The sequence below is a fragment of the Leopardus geoffroyi genome, chromosome D1, assembly GCF_018350155.1.
Source record: "Leopardus geoffroyi isolate Oge1 chromosome D1, O.geoffroyi_Oge1_pat1.0, whole genome shotgun sequence".
In the NCBI taxonomy this organism is placed as follows: Eukaryota; Metazoa; Chordata; class Mammalia; order Carnivora; family Felidae; genus Leopardus; species Leopardus geoffroyi.
This window is the reverse complement of record NC_059329.1, coordinates 23,388,999-23,410,756: the sequence shown is the minus strand read 5'-3', so window position 1 is coordinate 23,410,756 and position 21,758 is coordinate 23,388,999. Positions and strand designations below refer to the sequence as shown.

The 21,758-nt window shown below is 50.1% G+C and overlaps 1 protein-coding gene across 7 annotated transcripts in view; it reads left to right on the top strand.

Moving 5' to 3' along the window:
- KIRREL3 (kirre like nephrin family adhesion molecule 3) overlaps positions 1 to 21,758 on the top strand; it is a 556,991-nt gene that overhangs the window by 430,680 nt on the left and 104,553 nt on the right. The gene's annotated exons all lie outside the window — the stretch shown is intronic.

The following is a 21,758-nucleotide window of genomic DNA, read 5'->3' as shown; positions in this document are numbered from 1 at the left end:
ATGCCACAGACTGTTTGTCAGGATTCAAAAGTAGATAAACAATGGCTGGGGATGCCATTTATTCATTAAAGTCAGACAAATGAAGCCTTGGCTCCCCACCAGCCAGCTTGCCATGAGCTGGGCCCCTCCCCTCCCAAGGCCCAGAGCCCCTGGAGCCTCATTCCCATCCCAGGCATAGAGGAGGCAGCTCACCTGTACCATCTCTACCCCCAAAGTTATACCAAACTTCTGAGGCCCTCTTCCCATGCTCCTTTGCTGGCTCTTCTCCCAGCCCACGGTCCGTGACACCCACACCACCATGGTCTCCCCAGTCCTGATACCTTGCCAGCTGTAGGTTTGTTACCAGCACCCATCATGGTGACAGTTTGACAAGAGTTAGGCCAGCACAACTGAGTACAAGGAGAATCCCCTCCTGCGTTGTGCAGCCTGTGTAAGAAGGCAGCAGCATCAAGAAGGCACTTGTCGTTTGTAGGAGCCCCATGGCTGAGCATAGCCAGGGTTAGGGGCTGCATTGTCCGCATCCTGCCAGGTGGTCTTCCTCCCTGATTTGTCTCTTGCTCAGCCCACCTCCTCCCTCCCCAATACCACCTTTGTGAGAGTGCTAGCCAGTAACTTCTAATTTGTGGGAATTGACAGGGTGCCTCTGTCCGTAGTGCTGAATAGACACATTCTCTTGCTGGCAACGCTCATTAGAGAAGCTGAAAATGAGGTTTGCAGGGATTGGGGAAGCCAGAAAGTCAGGAGCTAGGCTGGATTAGAAACCTCAAGTTCCAAGTGTCTGACCCCAGCAGAAGGATAGTGACTTCAGATCCTGGGGCCTAAAAAGAATCATGCCACAAGGCTGATGAACACCCCCTACAACCTTTCATCAGTGGCTAAGGGAGGGGTATATTCGTCAGCCCAGGCTGCCATAACAATATACTGCAGACTAGATGGCTTTAACCACAGAAACTTGTTTCTTCACAGTTCTGGAGGCTGAAAGTCCAAGAGCAAGGTGGCAGCAGGGGGAGGTTCTGGTGAGAGCTCTCTGGCTGGCTTGCAGATGGCCACTTCTCACTGTACCCTCACTGGGGCACAGAGAGAGAGAGAACTGGATCTCTGGTGTCTCTTCTTATAAGAACACTAATCCTGTCCGATCAGGGCTCCACCCTTATGACTTGCTTAACCTTAATTATTTTTGTAAAGGCCCTGTCTCCAAATATATAGTCACATTGGAGGTTAGGGGCTTTAACACAGAAATGGCAGGGGGAACACACAATTCATTATGTAGCAAGGGTTCTGAATGCATCTGCCATAGCAGAAAGGTATAATGATAATACTCTGAACCAGGGATTTAAAAAATGGTAGGATGGAACTGGAGACTGTTATGCTAAGTGAAATAAGTCATACAGAGAAAGACAGATACCATATGTTTTCACTCTTATGTGGATCCTGAGAAACTTAAAAGAACACCATGGGGGAGGGGAATGGAAAAAAAAAAGTTAGAGAGGGAGAGAGCCAAGCCATAAGAGACTCTTAAAAACTGAGAATAAAGGGGCGCCTGGGTGGCTCAGTCGGTTAAGCGTCCAACGTCGGCTCAGGTCACGATCTCGCAGTCCGTGAGTTCGAGCCCCGCGTCGGGCTCTGGGCTGATGGCTCAGAGCCTGGAGCCTGCTTCCGATTCTGTGTCTCCCTCTCTCTCTGACCCTCCCCCGTTCATGCTCTGTCTCTCTCTGTCTCAAAAATAAATAAACTTAAAAAAAAAAACCTGAGAATAAACTGAGGGTTGATGGGGGGTGGGTGGGAGGGAGGGGAGGGTGGGTGATGGGCATTGAGGAGGGCACCTGTTGGGATGAGCACTGGGTGTTGTATGGAAACCAATTTGAAAATAAATTTCATATTAAAAAAAATAAAAATAAAAAATGGTAGAAAAAAATTTAATATTAAGTAGACATTAGATACTGTTTAATTAAAAAGGGAAGGAAAGGAGTCAGAGGGGGGTACTACAGGAGGACTTGGAACCAAGACTAGGATCTGATTATTTCTGAGGACAGTTAGCTTTGCTGTCTGCAAAAACTAAACTAAGATGGCATTTTTTAAAAATTTTATATGTTTGTTTACTTTGAGAGAAAAAGACAGGGCACAAGCAGGGGAGGGGCAGACAGAAAGGGAAAGAGAGAATCCCAAGCAGGCTCCGCACTGTCAGAGCAGAGCCTGATGCGGGGCTCGAACCCACAAACTGTGAGATCGTGACCTGAATCAAAATCAAGAGTTGGACGCTTAACCAGCTGAGCCACCCAGGTGCCCTGAAGATGGCATTTTAAAGAGTTTTTTTCTTGTCAAAATGGGAAGATACCAAAACAGTGCCTCTTCTCTCTGAGCCCCTTCTCCAAACACATGCAATCCACCCAAATGTGTTATTCTTTTTCCCCTGGCTGTGGTCGACTTGGTTAAGAATGAGCAATCCCAGGTACCTTACCCCTGCCAAAACCCTCCCCCTAGTGAAGATTAATTGGGAATAAAGCAAGTTATTCAGAAAGAGGGAGGGAATAGAGGCATTAGCCAATGGGTAACAGAGCAGCTAACTCCCTACCCTGCCTCCCCCTTTGCCTGTCGTTCTCACCCCTCCCAACTTCCCCAACACAGACATTCCTGCACATACACACAGCCACACACACAGTAGCTGCTGCTGCTGCTGCTGCTGCTGCTGCTGGGTAAACAAGGAGACAAAGGGGTGGCAAGCAAGCTAAGCCACCGCATATGATGAGTTCCACATCTCAACAACAAATAGACCAGATGGGAGGAGGGTGAGACAGTGGGGAGATGCAGGCTATGGACTGGCTTTGGCTCTGGAGGGTGGGAGGCAAGGAAGGAGAAGAGAAAGGAACTGCGGGGGAGGCAAAGGCTCCTCTGCTCCCCACTGCAGCCAGTCTTGCTACCCCAAGTGCCACATTATGCATGTTCTCCTCTGTCTCTAAAACGCGCATGCCCAAACTCCAGCACGTCTGCGGATAAGAAAAGGCATCAGCAAGCATGGGGAGCTGTTTTATGGTTTATAATTATCTTGTACCAATACTCAAAATAATTATAACTTCCACCTATTAATAATTGAACTGGAATCGCAGCCATGACATAGATCAAGAAACAGGAATCGCTGTCCACACCTAGGTATAAATTGAACAATTGGTAAAATGGTAAAAAATAATTTTCTCCCAGATGCTGGAATTAGTGAGATATTGGAACAATTAGCTGCTTCTTCCATTAAAGATAAGGTGGTGATCATAATATTTCCAATTTAGAATAAATATAAAAGACCTACTTGTTCCGTATTAAAGCATATTTGTTCTGTTTTAGCAGTATCTAATAGGGTGTCTGTCACCGGAAGAGAAGTGGTCTCCTATTTCATCTGTCTCCTTGTTAATTTGGTATCTTTTTATCTCCTTCTTCCTCTTCCCTCCCCCTACTCCTTGCTACAGTCTAAAAAATAATAATAATAATAATAGCTTGAGAAGGAGCAAGAGAAAAAATAATGAATGAACAGGAGTTTTATAGATCTGGGGTTTATCATCAGCTAGAGTAATCACAATTGGTGCTGTTAAACTACACAAAGCAATAAAAAGAAAACGCTATTCAAAGATCGTTTAAGGAGGCATGTGATAGTCAATGAGAGGTTTGCTCTATTTGGGAGCGCTTAATAGCTTCTCGGGTAGAATCTGCAGCATTTGGTGGGTAATGTGTTGGGGGGGGGGAGGGGTGTGTGTGTTCTTTCCTGTTTGGACTCAACCCATCTGAGGCATCACATGGAGACACAAACAAAATTCAGTGAAGGGCAGACGAGAGAGGAGGAAATGAAGACAGATTAGGCGTAAGAATATCAGGTGTGTTCGACATAATTGTCTTCATGTGATTAAGTACATGGTGCTTTAAATAGGAACTGCTGGAAAGAGATCATTTATTTATTCATCAAAAGTTCATTGAACACCTACCACAAAAATAATACCAATTGGCATAATAAATGCCAGACACTGTTCTAAGCACTGGAGCTTTCACAGGAAATAAGACATCATCCCTGCCCTCAAGGAGCCCACAGTTCAAACACACAGGTACCTCCCCATGTTACTGTCACCTTCATAAAGAAATCCTTCCGGACTGCCTTACCTAAATTAGATGCCCCTCTTCCCCCACCATTATGCTCCATCGTGGCAACCGGCTTATTTATTTTGTGGCACTTACTCTAATTGGGGATTATTGATTAGGCTGTCTGTCCCACCTAAGAGTTAGGCAAAGATGTTCCTCGCCTACCCATGGGCCTTTGCCCAGTGTCTCACACATAAGGAGTAGTCCATCAATTGTAATGTAACTAATGAATCAGTGCCCTGACAGACAACAGAGGGATACACGAAGTCATCCACAGGTGTAAGGTGGGTCTTGAGAAAGAGCCACCAGGCAGAGCAAATTGACATGGAGCTTTCCACAAAGTGAGTGTCCTAAGTCTTACCTCTCAGCCCTCCTCCTATTCTGGTACAACAGCCCCTTACTGGAGGCCAGGGCCCGGGCAGGTCAGCCGAGGAGAGGCCCCCACAAGTGGTCTCCCTCCTCTCTGCACCAGCTCTCCATCCTCTCCCCATCGACTGCTGGGCCACATCCTCGGGGCATCTCTAGACAGATACGCCCACCAAATCTGCAAAGGGAACTGTTCCCACTGTTTCCTTATCCCACACCCCTGACACACACACACACACACACACACACACACACACACACACACACCTGTATTCCCTTCCCTTTTCCTGGCTCTTCTCAAAACTGGCTCTCTCCAGTTTTCCTGGAGATCCCAGCCAGAACCACTCACCTTGTCAATGCACATTGCCTACCCAGGGTTGACACTATTCATAGGCAGGATAGAAAGCTTTCACATGGCATCTGCTGAGGGGCGCTGCCTGCCTCTTGAAAAGCTTGGTATTCCTCTGTGTTAGAACTTCAACAACCCTAGACTTATAGGGCGACCACCAACACAGGGAGGCCCAGGATCATTGAGTGGCTTGCCTAGGCTCAATGGGAAGTTGCCAGAAGAGCCAGGACCACATTCCAGGTCTCCTGACATCCATCCCAGTGCTCTTGGAATTCCAAAAGAGGAGGCTCAGGCCATGAACAGAAGGGAAGCCCCTAACGCTTTAACTTGGTTTGGTTTTCAGGGCAGCTGAAGATACAGAGAAAGTGGGAGGGGCTGGGGGAAGGGGGGCAGAACACAGAAGTCTCCAGGTGGTGTGGGAGGAAATCAGGAAAGGCCTGGACTGAGAGACGGAGACCAGGGAAGATCATTTCTTTTTTTTTTTTTTTTTTTAATTTTTTTTCAACGTTTATTTATTTTTGGGACAGAGGGAGACAGAGCATGAACGGGGGAGGGGCAGAGAGAGAGGGAGACACAGAATCGGAAACAGGCTCCAGGCTCTGAGCCATCAGCCTAGAGCCCGACGCGGGGCTCGAACTCACGGACCGCGAGATCCTGACCTGGCTGAAGTCGGACGCTTAACCGACTGCGCCACCCAGGCGCCCCCAGGGAAGATCATTTCTAAGGAACCAGAAAATTCTATTAGCCCCTAGGACTCTTGAGAAGGGGAAATGAGGAAGAGGATGTTTAATGGAGAAGAAAGGAGACAGCGAAGTCCTGGCCTTCGTTCCTGCCAGTTTTCTGAGGCCAAGGTGCGCCTGCGCGGGAGACCCTGCCTCCTCCCCACAGGCGCACCCTCTGCGGCGCACAGCTGGCGGGGCGGGGGTTTTCCGGGACTTTCCGCAGTGACCGATTGCTTCTCCCAGCTCAGTGAAGGGAAAGCAGAAATGCCTCCTAGCGCTGTCGTTTTCATCTTCCTAGGAAGAAACAAATGCAAGTGATTAGCAAAGGCAGCTTCTGTTCACTGGAGACCTCTGGGCCCCTGGGGAGGGGCTCGAACCCCCGGGAAGGAGAAAGCCGGTCCCACAGATGGAGGCCCCCTACAGGCTCATGCGTGCCCTGCAGCTCCTGGGCTGCGCCGTCCTCCTAGTCCAGACTCAACGTAAACACACCTCCACCACGATGCCCTCTGCCCGACCTCACCTCTCACCCATGCGCCGGGGTGGGAACTCCGGGAGGATAGGAGCCTAGGCGTCTTCAGCAGCTCTCTGAACTATCTGTGCCGGCATGGAGTCTATCCTTTCTTTCCGCACCCCTGTTCCCCAGTCCACAGAAATTTGCCTAAAATGCCCCCTGTTTCCTGTCTCTCCCTTAACAGAGTTGGTAAGAAAAAGAGGTGCCCCCATCAGTGTAGTAGAAGGAGCACCTAAACATACGGAGCCAGCTGTGTGACCTTGGGCAAGTCCCTGAACATCCAGATGTCAACCTTCTCGTGTATGAAAGTGAATAATGTTGGATATGATCATCTCTAAGCCTTTGAAATGCGATGACTCAAAAAAAAATCTATCTTGGCTCCCAGGACGCTGCGCACACCCTATTCTCACCACTCACCCCCTAATTTTAAATGCTCTGGTCACCAAAGGATCCAGGACCAGGGTATTGACGGGCTGGCTTTGCTCAGCAGCCTCAGAAGGCAGACCTGTGTTTCTTTTTCCTGTCTGTTCTATGAGAGTGAATTCAGGCCCATGTCAGCTGTCCCCTGGGTGGCAATGAGGCAGTCAAGCAGGCCTACAGGATAGTCTGCGCTTTTTTTTCAGAGCGGAGGGGCAGCAGGACCCTGGCTCAGGGACCTGATCCAGTGGAGACCGGGTCTGATGACCTCTGAACCCCTGCCGCTCTGACTGGTGCAGCCGCGGCAGGCTAGCTTATGCTGAGGCCCCATAACTTCCAGAGACTATTCTTTCACTGCCTGCAAGAGCCCCCAGGATGTTGGCTAATACTGTCATTTTGTTCGTTGGGGCTTTTGGGTGCATTTTTTCTTATTTCATTTTTCTTACTGATGTGTTTTCTTCCACTGGGGCTGCAAAGCTGGTTATTTGTATAACGTTCCTGTTTATTATTTATGGCAAGACGCAGATTTCCAGGGCACTTTATGATTGTTATTTAATTCACTTGGCATTTTGGAACAAGAGACCCGCCATTGCCTTTCTCCTTCCATGACCTGATGGAGAATTCCAGAGACTTTTCTGGGTCCCATGCCTCCAGCCACCATTCCTACTGGGAAACCTGCTTATCTAAGGTGGTCCTTGGCCACAGACCCTGCCCAGCTCCTTTCTAAACTTCCTTTTCCTTGGGGCACCTGGGTGGCTCCGTCGGTTAAGCCTCCGACTTCAGCTCAGGTCATGATCTTGTGGTTTGTGGGTTGGAGCCCTACGTCAGGCTCTGTGCTGACAGCTTGGAGCCTGGAGCCTGCTTCAGGTTCTGTGTCTCCCTCTCTCTCTCTGCTCCTCTCTCTCTCTCTCTCTCAAAAAAAAAATAAACGTTAAAAAAAATGTTCTTAACTTCCTTTTCCCTCATCCACATCCAGTTCTCAACAAGACCTAGAAATGTCACCTCCCAAATGTCTCTTGAGTCCAACCACCTGTGTTCACCTCCCGGCCACTGCCCTTGTCCCCATCACCACTGTTCCTCGCTGGACTACTGAAGCGCTCTCCTAGCAGATTCCTTGCACCCATCATGCCCCCGCCTTCCCCCTCAATTCATTTTCCACACTTCAGCCAGAGCAATATTTCAAAATGCAAATCTGATGTCACCGTCCTCTTGAAAACATGTGAATGGCTTTGTATTGCTTTTAGAAAAAAATATCAAAATCTTCGGCATATTTTACAAGGCTATAAATGATCCAGTCCTCATCTTTGTCCCCTTAACACTGTACCCCAGACACATCAGCCTCTTTCAGCTCCTCAAACAGGAATGGCCCGTCTGCCACAGGGCCTTTGTCTCTACTGGTCCTTCTTAGCTCAGTGTGTACATATAAGTTCTTATTGCCATTATTTAACTAATACTTGTCTTCCCTACCCTTCCCTTAATCTGTAAGCTCCGTTGGGTCTCCACTACATCCCAGGACCCTAGCATAATGTTTGTACAACGTAGACATTGAAAGAAGAGCGAGAGAAGTAACCTTCTCTGCCCCTGGTCGGTGGCTCCCAAGATGCTGGGACTGGGTGATCTGAGAATCAGGGACCCCTAGAAGAAACATTACAGATCACGTGAGGAAGAGGAAGCTGAGACTCAGGAAAGTCATGTGACTTGCCCTGAGTATCTCAGCCTGCAAGCGATAGAGCCAAGACTTGAACCCAGGCTTCTGACCCTAGGTGGGGTCCTCCTGTCTCTTTACCATGCTGAGTCTTGGAAGTCGGGGAGTCACAGGGTTGGGTGGACCAATCAGGGAAGTCTGCCCACGAAATATGGGTTGAGGCTGTGTTTTGAAAGAGACGAGAAGCAAAGAGAAAAGGAAGGGGAGTAGGTTCTTTGGTGTGGACATGACACAGAGAGAGTAGAGCCATTGCCCCCTGTGAGCCCAGCACTGTGCCTGGCTCAGGAACCTCAGAGAGGCTGGACACAGCCCCGTCCTCAGGAACTTTGCCCGCCCCTTGGGGGAGACTGCATATATTTCATACCAAGCTGCTACTGCGGTTGTTTTGTTTTCGTTTTTCCTTTCAGCGTTGTGGTTAGTATGCTTGCTGGCTAAGCACTGTAGCTGGGGAGTCAGAAGAACCTAGATTCTAATCCCAGGCATCGTCAGAGCAGTTTAGAACCGTGTCATCCGAGGTGCTCAAGGCCAGAAGGGACCAAAGATCACCCAGTCCACACCCCCTTCTGATGGTCGGTATCCCCGCCAAGTACCAATGCACAGGAACACTTGCGAATGCTATAGTGCTGTACGCTCCCTTAGTCACCAGTGCCTGGCCCTGTGCTAGGGTAGGCCCTTGGTGTGTAATGACATGGTTCCTGCCTCCAAGGATATCACGGCAATTAACATACAATGGCACAATTGCTGTAACCAGCTATGCACAGGAGGAGATAAAGGGAATCCAGTCAAACTCTAGGCCAAGTGAATACTGCCCAGGAGCGCCCTCATACTTTTTTTGTGAGGCCATTGCAACGTATGTTTGCATCCCTCCAGAGAGGGAAAACTTGCTGTCTACCAAGGCCATGGGCACCTCCTCGGCCAGGCTCTCACAAAGGGCTTCAACCCCTTCAACCCCCGAACATCTAGTTTATCATCTAACTGCACTGGTGGCCATGGAACCAAGTGACTTAGGTGACAGCCACTGGGAAAATCCTGGGGTCTCACCCTCTGCGCACTGTGTCCTGAGGGGGCTTCCTTTCTTCTCTCTGCCTCCCTTCCCTCCATCCTCAGTGAGCTCCAATAGCTTCATCCCTGAATGCCAAGACCCTCCCTCCACCCCTCTCCCTAGGGTGAAAGAGTCTGAATAAATGAGCGTGCTTAATGGCCTGCGGTGCCATAAAGTTTTTAGAGCTGTGTGCTGGAATGAGCAGGTTCAGGCTGAGATGAATTATCCACGGCTCTTATCAAAGGAGAGTCAATAAAAACCTGAAGGAGCTTGCCCCATCTCCGTGGAGTGGCCATGTCACGTCACTGGGTCCTGCGTTCTGGAAATAATAATCGGACGGACGCATTTTTCCCCCCGTTCCATCTGCTTTCTTCCCTGTGCCTTTCCTTCTCAAATGTATTAGTTTCTATGGAAACTATGTTGTTACTGGTATAGGAGGAGTTTAATGACATTCAGAAGTACCAAATCAAGTCCATTTATATAATGGTTTGAAATACACATAATGGCCTATGGAATATAGGACATGGCGACAGTTTCAGTAACTGCGTACAGAGTGTGGGATAAATAGAGCAATGTAATACTCCCCACCTCCAAGTCAAATGTGCCAGGAATAACCACTATTCTTCATACTAAAGAACAGCACTTCTCAACCATTATTCATGAACGAATCTCAAACACTATACCAAGCTGTTCTCCTCTCCCTGAGGAAGGACGGTGGCTGGACCCTGGGAGACTCTGCACCCAGAGCTTTGACCGGAGCAGGTACAGAGGGGGAGTCTGACCTCAAGGAAGAGAGGAAGGGAGGAGCCATTCTGCAATGGGATCCTTGGGCCCCGCCCCCTGGCCTGCCCCCTGGACGACATTCCTCCCCCATCTATTCCTCTGGCTCGTTTCTGTCTGAATCAGAGAAGATTTATCAGGCACCTGCTGTGTGCCGAGTGCTGTGGGAGACGTGGAGATGAATGACAGAGAGAGGATGCCTCATCTTAGCTCAGGTTCAGCCAGCAACAGGCCCTGAGCAAGGTCTTGCCTATAATGGTCCATCTGGGAGGTCCAGAGAGTGCCAGAAGGATGACAGGGAATCGACATGGGAAAGGGAGGGCATCCAACACAGGCGGTCTCATCAAGCCGGCTACTAGACTGGGTGGCTGGAGTCCACCCCCAGTGGGAATGCCAGAGAAGGGAGGTGGCATTTACACCTCAAATTTGGACCACCCAAAGAGTGAGGAATGGATCTGCCAGCTCTTGTCAGTAACTGGTTGTGACCTGTTGGGGTGAGTTTATAAATTCCCTGGCACTTTTGGCCTGCCCTCCGTGAGGCCGAGTGTCCTTTGGCTTAAGAGAGACCTCGGGTTGCCGATACTAGGGATTAGCAGTTAGCCTTCGGGCACTAAAGTGGTCAAGAGTCAGGAATACGGCGAGGGAGGCGGGCCACTGACACAGTTGGCTGCAGCTCTCGGAGAATTTTGAGTCCAGTGAGGAGACAGGCATATAATAAAATAGCAGAAGGCAGGGTGATGGGAGAGCTGTGGAAGTATATGGGCGATATGTTCTTAGAGCAGAGAGGTGGGACAAGCCATTGGTTCTGACTTGAGTAATACTGGGGGACCCTGAGAAATCAGGAGAAGGGTGGGGAGCTAATCTACAAAGACACAGGGAGGCACTTACACACACTTACATCGTGTAATCCTCATCACATCACAAAGTACGTATGTTATCTCCATTTTGAGCATAAACAGAGGCTCAGAAAGATTAAGTCATCTACGCAAAGGCATCCAGCTATTACCTGGTGAAGCTAAGACTCAGACCCTGGTCTTCTTATCTCCGCTCTGCCTCAGGTAGCTTTGTGTATTTGGGAGATGAGGGTGGGGTGACTCCCTCCATCACCATGACGGAGCGCCTGTCGTGGACCCGTGTAGACTTCTCCCTCATGGCCACTGACCACTGTCTCCTATATCTCCCTGCATTACGCTGCCCATGGAGACCCCCCATCAGCCATCAGGGCGCCCCTCTAACCCTGCCTCAGATATAGGCTGGACTGACTACACCTAACACTGAGTGAATTATCTGGAATTCACTGCCTTAGGGGTGTAGGAAGGAGGAGAGAAAGCATGGGGAGGGGGTACCTCAGTTATGGTGGCCCCACAAGCATGCTTTCCACCCTGTCCTCAGCCTCTCCTCTCCCAGCCCTGCTCTAAAGCCCATGCCTTCAGAAAGAGGAAGAGGGACCAGACATACACATTTCCCTGGAGCAGCGTTTCCGTAGCATGGTAATAGGTTTTCCATGAAAACCAGGCTCCATGGTTAAATAAGCGGGGGCGGGTCGGGGTGGGGAGAAGCTGGGTCAGCCCCCACTAAACAGGTCCATCCTACAGAACGCATCAGGGATTTTAATATGCCAAAGGGCACAGGGAACCACTGAAAGGGGTATATGGTTCGCAGAGTTTCCCAAACTTGTTTGACTACAAAACGGTTTTCCTTAGAGCGTGTTTTAGGACTAATGTTCCTTGGAATCCATTTTGGGAAATGATGGTTTAAGGCCCAGATCTGCCGCCAACTCGTGTGAGTTTTGTCAGATAGGCAAAACTCAAGCCTGCCTTGTGAGGACCAGAAAAATAGCACATTGTAAAGTATAATACAAATAAGATGGTGCTCCTATTTCTTGACATGAAACAAACACATTCAGTTTCCCAGAGAACATTTCATCACAAGTCAAACAGTCAACAAATAAATGTTTTTAAAAGTAAGTTTGGTTCCTGACTAGGTGTGTGGCCTTGACCTTGATCTCTCTTGACCTAGGCTTTCTCATCTGCAAAATGGGCATACTCGTGATGCTCATACAGGTTCTTTGAGAAAGCATAAAGCACCACAAGATGCAAGGCATTACTACGAGAGTTCCAGGCTAAAACCCTCAATTCAGTCCCATTTTGCTGAGATCAAAACAGGGAGTGTGCGGGGGGAGGGAGCTGGCTGGTGGGAGAAATAACAATGGCAATAATTTTCATCCATATTTATGATGTTAGGAGCCTTGTATGAGCATGTCGCTGAGGGGAGAAAATGAATATTTCATGAGTAAACACTAAATGTAGTATTAAGACAAAATGGACGGAAAGGCCCCAACTTAACCTCTGCAACCAGGTTCAACTGGGGAGGTCAGTGCAGGCCGTGTGACTGGGCTCCAGGGAGCAGGGCAGTTGGTCAGGAGGAAAGAGCTCAGTCTCTCAGCATAGATGGGGAGCTGTCCCCCGTGACTGGCGGAGATAATCCTGCTCTGGGACGCAGAAGAGCCAATGCCCACACATGTACCAGCTGAGTAGCCTTGAACAAGTTACCATAACCGTTCTCCTCCAGGTTCACACTATAAAATGGGGATGATAAGATCAGCCTTGCGTGTCTGTGAGGTCTCAATCCAAGCCCAGCTGTTTGGAAGAGGGCTTTATAATGCACACAGGTGGGAAGTGTTATTATTCATTTATTCACTCAGCAGACATTTATTGAACACCTACTATGCACCAGTCACCGCCACGGCCGCTTATTTATCATTTGCTGTGTGCCATGCACCGTGTTCATCATTTAATACACATCACCTCACTTATCGTCACGGCCATCTGAGAGGTATCTGTTACTACTCCCATTTTCCACATAAGGAAACGAAACTCTGGAAGGATAAATAACTTGCCCAAAGCTGGATAGCTAGTCAATGGCAGAGTCCAGAGCTGTATGAAGCCAGAGCCCTTTATTCGACATTAAATGGCCCGTCCTTGTCCATACTGCTTCTGCAGAGTCAGTGGGGCGCCCTGCCTCCACCTCCGGCCAGCTCTTCCCTGTTCTGTCCATGTTTTGTGCTTCTTATCGCCAGTGCTGCTTCCTCACCCAAAGGGGAAAGCCTCGCGGTGCCCTCTTTTGGCTCCCCAGGATACCCTCCCTTTGTTTTCTGTCCCCACTGTCTTCTCCCAGCCTCTGTCTGATGGTCTGTCCTCCACAGTACAGTCACCCTGGGGTGTTCATTTCCACCCCCATCCAATAGGACTTTAGCCTCTCAAGCTCCTGGACAGCCTGTATGTCTTATCTGGGCGACCCATTGGGTGATGTGAACATGAAACACCTCCTACCTGTGAAACACCCTTAGAAGATGGAGGAAAGACATCAGATGGGGCAGTGCCGGGATTAAACCTAGCCAGATCTTCCCTGGCCCTCTCTGCCCACCGCACAGCATGAGGACACAACCATCTCTGCAAATCTCCTCCCTCCGGGGCAGTTCCATGTTATCTTGCCTCATTCTTTCTCCAGAGATGAAGAGATTGCTTTAAACCTGCCGCCCCACCCGCTCTGCTCCTGGCTTCCAACGCCATTAAGTTTCATTATAACAAATAAACACCACAATGACATTTATAAGTTACCACTGAGCACAGAAGCACAAATATGAAGCAGATAAACTGCATTTGATCCAAATAATTACTGCAGGCAATATCGGGCTTAGTCTGAGCTGGCAGCCGGGTACCGAGTAATTTATTAGATTGCGTAAGGCAATGTTGCACGTTGAGTTTTTCATTATTGCGTCTCTTCCCCTCTCCGTGGTCTAAATAGGTTAGGGGAGTTTAGACAGTGCGTGGCCAAACAAAGACAGACTTTGCTCAAGCAGATTAAGGCTGGGAATTCCAGCCAAGTGTCCGGGTATGGCTGCTTCCCAACCAACGTGGCACTTGAGAGAGAAGAGAGGGTTTAGGATTATCGTGATAGTGCCAGCCAAGGGCAGTTCCCCGTATGTACTCCCCACCCACTGGCCCAGATACAAAAAGAGGCCCCACGAGGGAGTAAATGGAAGGATGGATGGAGCCCCCAGGACACCAAGCCTAGGTTCCTGCTGGGTTCCTTTGTGCTCAGCCCAAGACCCTCTCTACCAAAAGGCCCTCCGTAGCTCTGGGCAGCCTCAGACCCCAGTCCCAGACCTCTCCTGCAATAAATAAAGGGAAGGAAGCAGTCTGCCAGCCAACTCTGCAAAACAAAGCAATGAGAGCTGGCTACCGGCAGCCACCTCCCTGCCAAACCCAAACTCATAAAGTTTGATTCAAGGGGTTACAATGCCTCCTATTCAGAGTCCCTCCTGCCCCATTCCCCCAGCCTTAGTAAATTACCCAATAAGCAGCAAGGACCTGTAGTTATTGTGTAGTTAAATGGTATTTGCCCAGTAAATCCTGAGCAGAGTACTAACGGTGATATACAGTAACTAATTACGGACATGAATTCTCTCCCCAAGACGCCAAGTGTTACCAAATATTGTTGCATTTAGGGGAAGAGGCTTGAGAGCGCCTCTGTTCCCTCTAGCGCAGCCGGGAGTAACTCTTCTATTAGAGGAGCTGCTGCACTCCTGGCTGGAAAATAGGGATGTCCTGGGGGCAGGCGGGAATGGGGCCTGGGAAAAAACTCCCATTCGCTGCCCCTGATCCCGTGCCCCAGCAGAAGGGCCTCTCCGGGCAGCAGCTGGTCCTCCTTGGGCGGTCTCAGAACAGATAAGAGGCTCAGCACTACGGTGTCGCAAAGGCCAGAGCCCCCAGCCGTGCAGGGAATGGAAGTCATTATTCACCCAGCCCAGGACTCAGCAAGAAAGCTAGTGTAGGGGGTGGGCCTCTGCAAAAAAGCTTCTGAATGGGGATGCAGCAGGGTAGGATCAAAAATGCCCGGTGCCTCTGCCTAGCTGTGGACGACTCTTGCCCTGAATTATTGCTCGTGGACCTGATCTCAGCCCCAGGGGTGCCCGGGAGTATCAGAGGTTTCTCTGGCTGATTGTGGTCTGCAGGTGGGGCAAAGCCTGTGCCTGAGGCAAAAAGCAGATGTCCTGTCAGGTTCCTGTCTGTTTTTGGAGCACAGCTGGGGGCAGCTGGAGGACAGAGTACAGCCAGTCTCTGCTTTCTGAAGAGGAAACTAACTACACAGCTCAAGCGCTCTCTGTGCTTACGGGGAACTATCGAGTAAACAAAGGCCCAGAGCCGGAGTCTGCCAGCTCCAGCACAAGCTGTGACCTTGGACAGGTTACTTAACCTCTCTGAGCTTCTGTTTCCTAGTCCATACAATAGAAGAGATTCTCCCTATCTCTGAGGACTGTGGATGTGAAAACGGCCAGGCTGGAGCTGGGGTTACCCCTCCAAGGAGCCGGTTCCATCCTTCTGGCCACCAGCTCATCTTCTGAGATGGGCTCAGTGACCCAGACTAAGCCTGCTAGGCACTAAGCAGAGCCCTCAGCCCAGCCTGGGTGCCCCCAGCAGCATGCACAGACTCTGTCCCTCCTCTCAAGGTGATCACAGCACAAAATCTCTCCTTGACCAGCGTTTCCATTGAAACAAAGACTGGCGCAATCGTTGCAAATTTGTTTTGTTTCTCGTGTTGTTTGCGGACATATTTTCAGGGTTGAAACAAATGATCCGAGCCCTTGCCAGGGTCACAGTTAGATGGTGACTGAAGAGGCCGAGTGAGGTGGACACGGGCTGGGTTGGGAGGCATACACTTGCTGTGGAACATGGGGCCAGCCGTGCCGTGAGCCTTGGCATTCAAGTCTCTCCATCAGGACGGAGGGACGGACATTAGAACCTTCTCCACAGGAGGTCATGAGGGCAGATTGAGTAACATCACATATGTGAAGTTCTTTGTGAAGTAGAAAGTATACACAAGAGTTAGCTGTGGTTAATACCCCAAACCAACCAGAAGAGGACACCCAGAATCCCAGAGCAGCGAGAACAAGAATCACTTTTTTAATTAGGACACATATAGAGTCAGCTCTCAATTATCTGTTGGCAAATTGTCCCCATTCCTGGCAAATGCTATCACCAAGATTGCTCAACGAAGTCCTCTGTTAACATTTCACAGCTTCTTATTTTGCTCTTATTTGCATGAGTCCCAAAGGGAATGAAAGTCCTTTGAAGGCAAAATCAGTTAATATCCCCGCCCCCTTCTAGGGAAGGTGTTGAGCCATAAACACAGCGACCCGGGGGAGGATGGAGTGTGGCCGGACTCTAGCTGAGAGCCAGAACCAGAGGTGATGTTCTGCACCCAGCTGAGCAGGTGGTGGGAGGGAGCTCCGTCCCTGGGTTTGGTTTGGTTTTGTTGAGTATTAAAACTTCCCAGACATCAAACACATCCATATTCAAACATGAATACCAAAACGCATCCCAAAGTTGAAAATGAATGTTACTTAGGATTATTCATTATTTTGGAATGTCCATCATTTTTTGGATTATTCACACCCTTGCTCCTCTCCATTAACGAAGATAATTAAGAGTTGATTGTATTTGGGCTCCAAGACGGGAGAAATTCAGGACATTGCGATTTACTCCCTGTTGGGAACGACACCGGAAGCCATGAGAAGATTTCTCTATAAACACCGGGTCCGAGTTGTGGTTGCCGATGCAAAGTGGCATAAAAGTAGCTCATCCTTAGGTAAGCATTCGACTCTTGATCTCGGGATCCTGAGTTCGAGCCCCACATTGGACTCCGGTACTGGGTGTGACGCCCGCTTTAAAAAAAATGTAAAACGTAGCTCATACTTCAAGACCAGACTGCATTATCCACACAGCGCACCCTGGCTTTTGTACCTGTCGGTGGCAAACAGCCATGTTGCACTACATGCGACACCTGGAGACCATCAGAACTGCACAGGACCTTCTGATTCCTTGAGCACGTCACAGAGGGACCTTGGGGTCCACTGCAAGGGGGCCAAGGGGCTGGACTCAGTCCCCCCCCCCCCCGCCCCGCTTCACCCAGCCGGCCTCTGCCCACTTCACACACTGGCGCTCCCTATGAGATCCCACTGGCAAAGGATACCATGCACTGAAAAAAAAAGTGTGAAAACCACTGGCTTCATCCAATGCCCTCACCGAGCCGTGAAGGAAACCCTGGTGCGCCCAGAGAGAAACAGCAGCCAGATCAAGGCAATACAATGACAGCCAAAAACAGAAAGAACCCCGTTCCCCTGACCCTGCGCTGTTTGCATTGAACAGCGCCCCCCAAATATTCACCAAAACCCACCTGCTGCAGGATTACCCAGGAAGGGGGGCAAAATGCAGACTCCTTGGCCTAGCTCAGATCTGCTCTCCCTGCATTTCTGGCTTGGAACCCAGGAAACTGCATTTTCAGCAAATTCCCCAGGTGATTCTTAGGCATAGGAGACTTTTAGAACAATTTCCCACTGGCAAGGTCTATACCAGGGTAAAATGGTTGTTTTAAGATGTTTGTTTAAAAAAAAATGAGGGGGAAAAATGAGGTTTAAGGACACGGATCTTCCTCAAACAGACCAAGTGTCCTTGGGAGATTTGCTTTTACTTCCACGTGCCTCGGTTTTATTCTTCTTCAGCTGTGGGTCCTCCCCACTCAAAAATAAGACTCTGGATAAACCAGAACAAAGAGCCTTCCTTCCGGCTGAAAGGGAGGGACCTAATACACTGAGTCTAAATCCTACGTTTTACACGTGGGGCGTCTTAGAGACGGGAAGTATCAGGCCCGAGGGCACACAGCTAAGAAGCAGCACAGGCAGCACCCGATGGTACCTTCTGAGCCTGGGTGCTCACCAAGAGGACAGCTACCTGTGTCTTTACAGTATCTCTTCTAAAAGGGAACAGAGAGGGGTGCCTGGGTGGCTCAGTTGGTTAAGCGTAGACTCTTAATTTCAGCTCAGGTCATGACCTCACGGTTAGTGAGTTCGAACCCCACATCGGCCTCTGCACTCAAAGCACAGAGCCTGCTTGGGACTCTCTCCCTCGCTCTCTGCCCCTCCCCTGCTCACTCTCTGTCTCTCAATAATAAATAAACTTTAAAAATATTTTAAAAACATAGGGCGCCTGGGTGGCTCAGTGGGTTGAGCGGCCGACTTCAGCTCAGGTCATGATCTCACAGTTCGTGACTTCGAGCCCCGCGTCGGGTTCTGTGCCTGGAGCCTGCTTTGGATTCTGTGTGTGCGTGTGTGTGTCTGCTCCTCCCTACTCACACTCTGTGTCTCTCTCTGTCTCTCAAAAATAAACATTTTTTAAAATTTTTGAAAAAATTAAAAAGTAAAAGGAAACAGAGATGCTGGACACCTTGGGGTCAGTCAGTCCACAGCCCTGCCTCCCAGTGGTTCCCACACTGATATGCCCTAAGAGGGTAACCATACGAGCTCAGTCTGCCCAAGGCCCAAGGCCTACACTTGCTTTCAAGCTAATGACCTAGCTCTGTCCTGCTCTTCAGCATCACCTCCTTTCTCTCATGCTGCTCCTCCCCTCCCCTAACAGTGGTATAGAGAGCACATACTCCTGAACATATAAGTGCCTGAGGCTCAGAGAAAGAAAGGGGCTTAGCCTGGGCCCCATGGTCAGCCTGCAGCAAGCCTGAGACAGCATCCAGGCCTCCAGCTTTCATGGGCTGCCTGGAGCGTCTCCCCTCTATACTGTATACCCTCCCCCCACCGTCACCACCACAGCCCACACAACTCTGCCCTTCCCATCTCGGTCAGACTCTGGGCTGACCGCAGGCAGGGATGGATGGGCTCCTTCACAGGTACCGATGCACCAGTATTTCTAGCAGCACTTATCAGCGTCTTCTTGGCATCCAGAACTTGGCTGAATGGATTGAGGATTATCTCTCCCTGCCACTAATGAGGACAGTGCAGGCTCTGGCCCGGGCCACGGGCTGATAATCAGTAGGCGAAGGATTTATAGTGACTTTGGAGTCACCCTGCCTCGGCCAGCCCCATTGCTCTTCATTAAAGACCCATGCTGTCCAGGACAACCTTGGCGGATTGTGCATCCTGACGAGAGGTGTGTGAGACCGGGAGAATCGCAGGCAAACCGGGCTGCCCCAGCTCAGACAAGGAGCGAGGGCAGGAAAGCGTGGCCTCCGAATTTCTGCCCCACATCCAGCCCTGGGAAGAGCGGTCTGGCTGTCCTGTGCAAGCCCAAATAAAAATCCAGGCAGTTTCTGGAACGTGTGTGATATTGGCAAGCTTCTCCTCACCCATGTGTCCAAATCAAGCTACTAGTGGCTGCAAATGATAATGTTGAGGGTGAAAGTGTTTTCAAGTCCCTCTCCCAGCAGAGAGGTCTAGAAGACACAATGGAGAGATGTCCCCCCGCCCCTTCCACCCCTGCCTTGTTCTTCCAGCTTCCCTGTTTGTATTTCCAGTCCCAATCCAAGGGAAGATAGGGTTGGGTGACCTCTTGCCATCCCGACAGGGCTCTAAGCCTATGCAAAGCTGATAGGAGTTAACTGTACCACCCAAGCCATCTGTGCCCAAGACACCCAGCCTGGAGTAACCATGTCCCTCTTAGACAGCCACGTCAACATTCATAACTCTCCGTATCTGGAGATGAACTCCCAGGTCAACACCAAAAGGTGAGGACCCATTGTAGAACCGCGTCTCTACTCCCTGAGCCATGTAAGTGCTCAGTAAGCGTGAGTTATTCACACCAGCTTCCCCCGGACCCACGGACCCAATTATACCCAGGACACCTTCTCCTGATGATTCGGGGCCCTTCTCCATCAACATATTTACAGCTGAACTCACTGCCCCCCAACACGCTTCCCCTCCTGATACAGAAATGGTTCCACAAGTAAGTCATCTGTTCCCCCTTCCCACCTGTCCTACAGGCCAGGGGGAGGGGCGCCTTTATGCCCCCACGTCTCTCATCCGCTGTCATCCAAGTGACTCCTAAATCCACTTGCTTCTTTCCACGGATGCAGCTTTAGCCTGAGCTCTGTTGACAGCAAAATCTTTCTGATCAGGCTTCCCATCTTCAGATTATCCTCCTTCATCCACCCTCCTCACTGTCACCGCTGTGATCTTCCTAAAACTCAGATCTGAGCATGTGGGTCAGAACCCTTTGATGATTTCGCATCAAGTGCCAACTTCTTAGCATGCATTGGAGGGCCTACACAGTCAGACCTACCATGATTCCCTAGACGTGCGTCCTGCTGAACACCTGACATGCCCACGTGCCATGCACCCATCCTACAGGTTCGTAGTGATGGAAGCGGCTCTGTTGTGGAAGGCGTGCCGGGCTCTGGGCTCTTCACACATATCGTCCTGTTTAATTCTCACAAACAACCCAGCAAGCACTGGTTACTATCCCCATGGGGAAACTCGGGTTCAGAGGGCCTGAGGAACGTGTCCAGGGACACTCTGCAATGGCGGAGCCAGAGATCAAGACAAAACCATGCAGCCTCAGCTCTTATTCTCTGAACACGTTTTCTTTCTCTCTCTCTCTCTCTCTCTTTCTTTCTTTCTTTCTTTCTCTCTTTCTTTTGAGAGAGAGAGCGTGAGCATGAGTGGGAGGGGGGCAGAGGGAGAGAGAAAGAGAGACAATCCCAAGCAGGCTCCACGCTCTTAGTGCAGAGCCCAACGCGGGGCTTGAACTCATGAACCGAGAGATCATGACCCGAGCCAAAACCAAGAGTCAGAGGCTTAACTGACTGAGCCACCCAGGCGCCCCATCCCTGAGCCCGTTCTGACCTCCATGCTCTATTCATGCTGTTTCCAATCCCAGGAAACATTTCCTTCTTGCCCTCATCTCGTTTACCCTTCGAGCCCACTTCAGAAGCCAAGCCTTCTGTGACTCGTTCCCTCCTTTCCTCAGAAGGAACAACGTTCCTTCCTCGGGACTTTCTTTACACCTCACTTTCGGCACTGACTGTGTAGCGTCGGTTATTCCGGTCCCTTGTGCACCTGTTTGTCTCCCCCGGGCTCTAAGCTCCTTGTCACAGAAGATACGTCAGACCCCACTCTGCATCCCCACACCCAGCCAGAGGCCTTGGAGACACGGGGACCTGCCCCTGCCTGTGGCCGGCACCATCAAAGGTACCATTCCACTCTCCCTAACAACCAGCTTAAATAGTCAGTGGGCTCAGACATAACCCCATCACCCCCAGTCCTCTCCCCGGAGTAGGACATGACAAGGCATTCTGGAAACTTCCCAGAATTCATTCTCCTGCATCAGGAGCTGGTCCTGTGCTGAGCAGCAGGAAAACAGCAGAAGTCCAAGACTTGGGCTTCCAGATGTGATCTATCTTGCCCTGGCCCCTTCCCACTCTGCCTGGCATTATTTCGGTACCAGCTAGGGGCCTCTGAGCTGGCTCCTTCCTCCTCTTCAGGGAAGAAGATTTCTGCTGGCTTCTGGGGATGAGGGCGGTTTCCTTTCATCTCCTATGAAGCAATTTGCATCCTCCAGGCTAGGAGAAAGCTGGCAATAAATATCCCCAGTACAAGTATGCTTAAAGCCTTCCCCAATTGGTCACTAATAGCAGAGCAGACGGCAACATTTGAGCCTTTTCTGCATGGCTGACCAGGCAGCTCCATGAGACTGACGTTGGCTGGGACCATGGCAATGACAGAGCTACAGGAGGCTCCAAATGCTCTCTCTCACCTGCATGACTCATGGGAAGAAGCAGATTCTAATCAGTCCAACTTCAGATTTGCAGAGCCTCCCTTCCCAGCTCTGGGATCCTTCACTCCAGGTGCTGTGTGGCTCCACTTTTGACAGTCCTGGGCTCGTGGATGGTGAGGCAAAGAA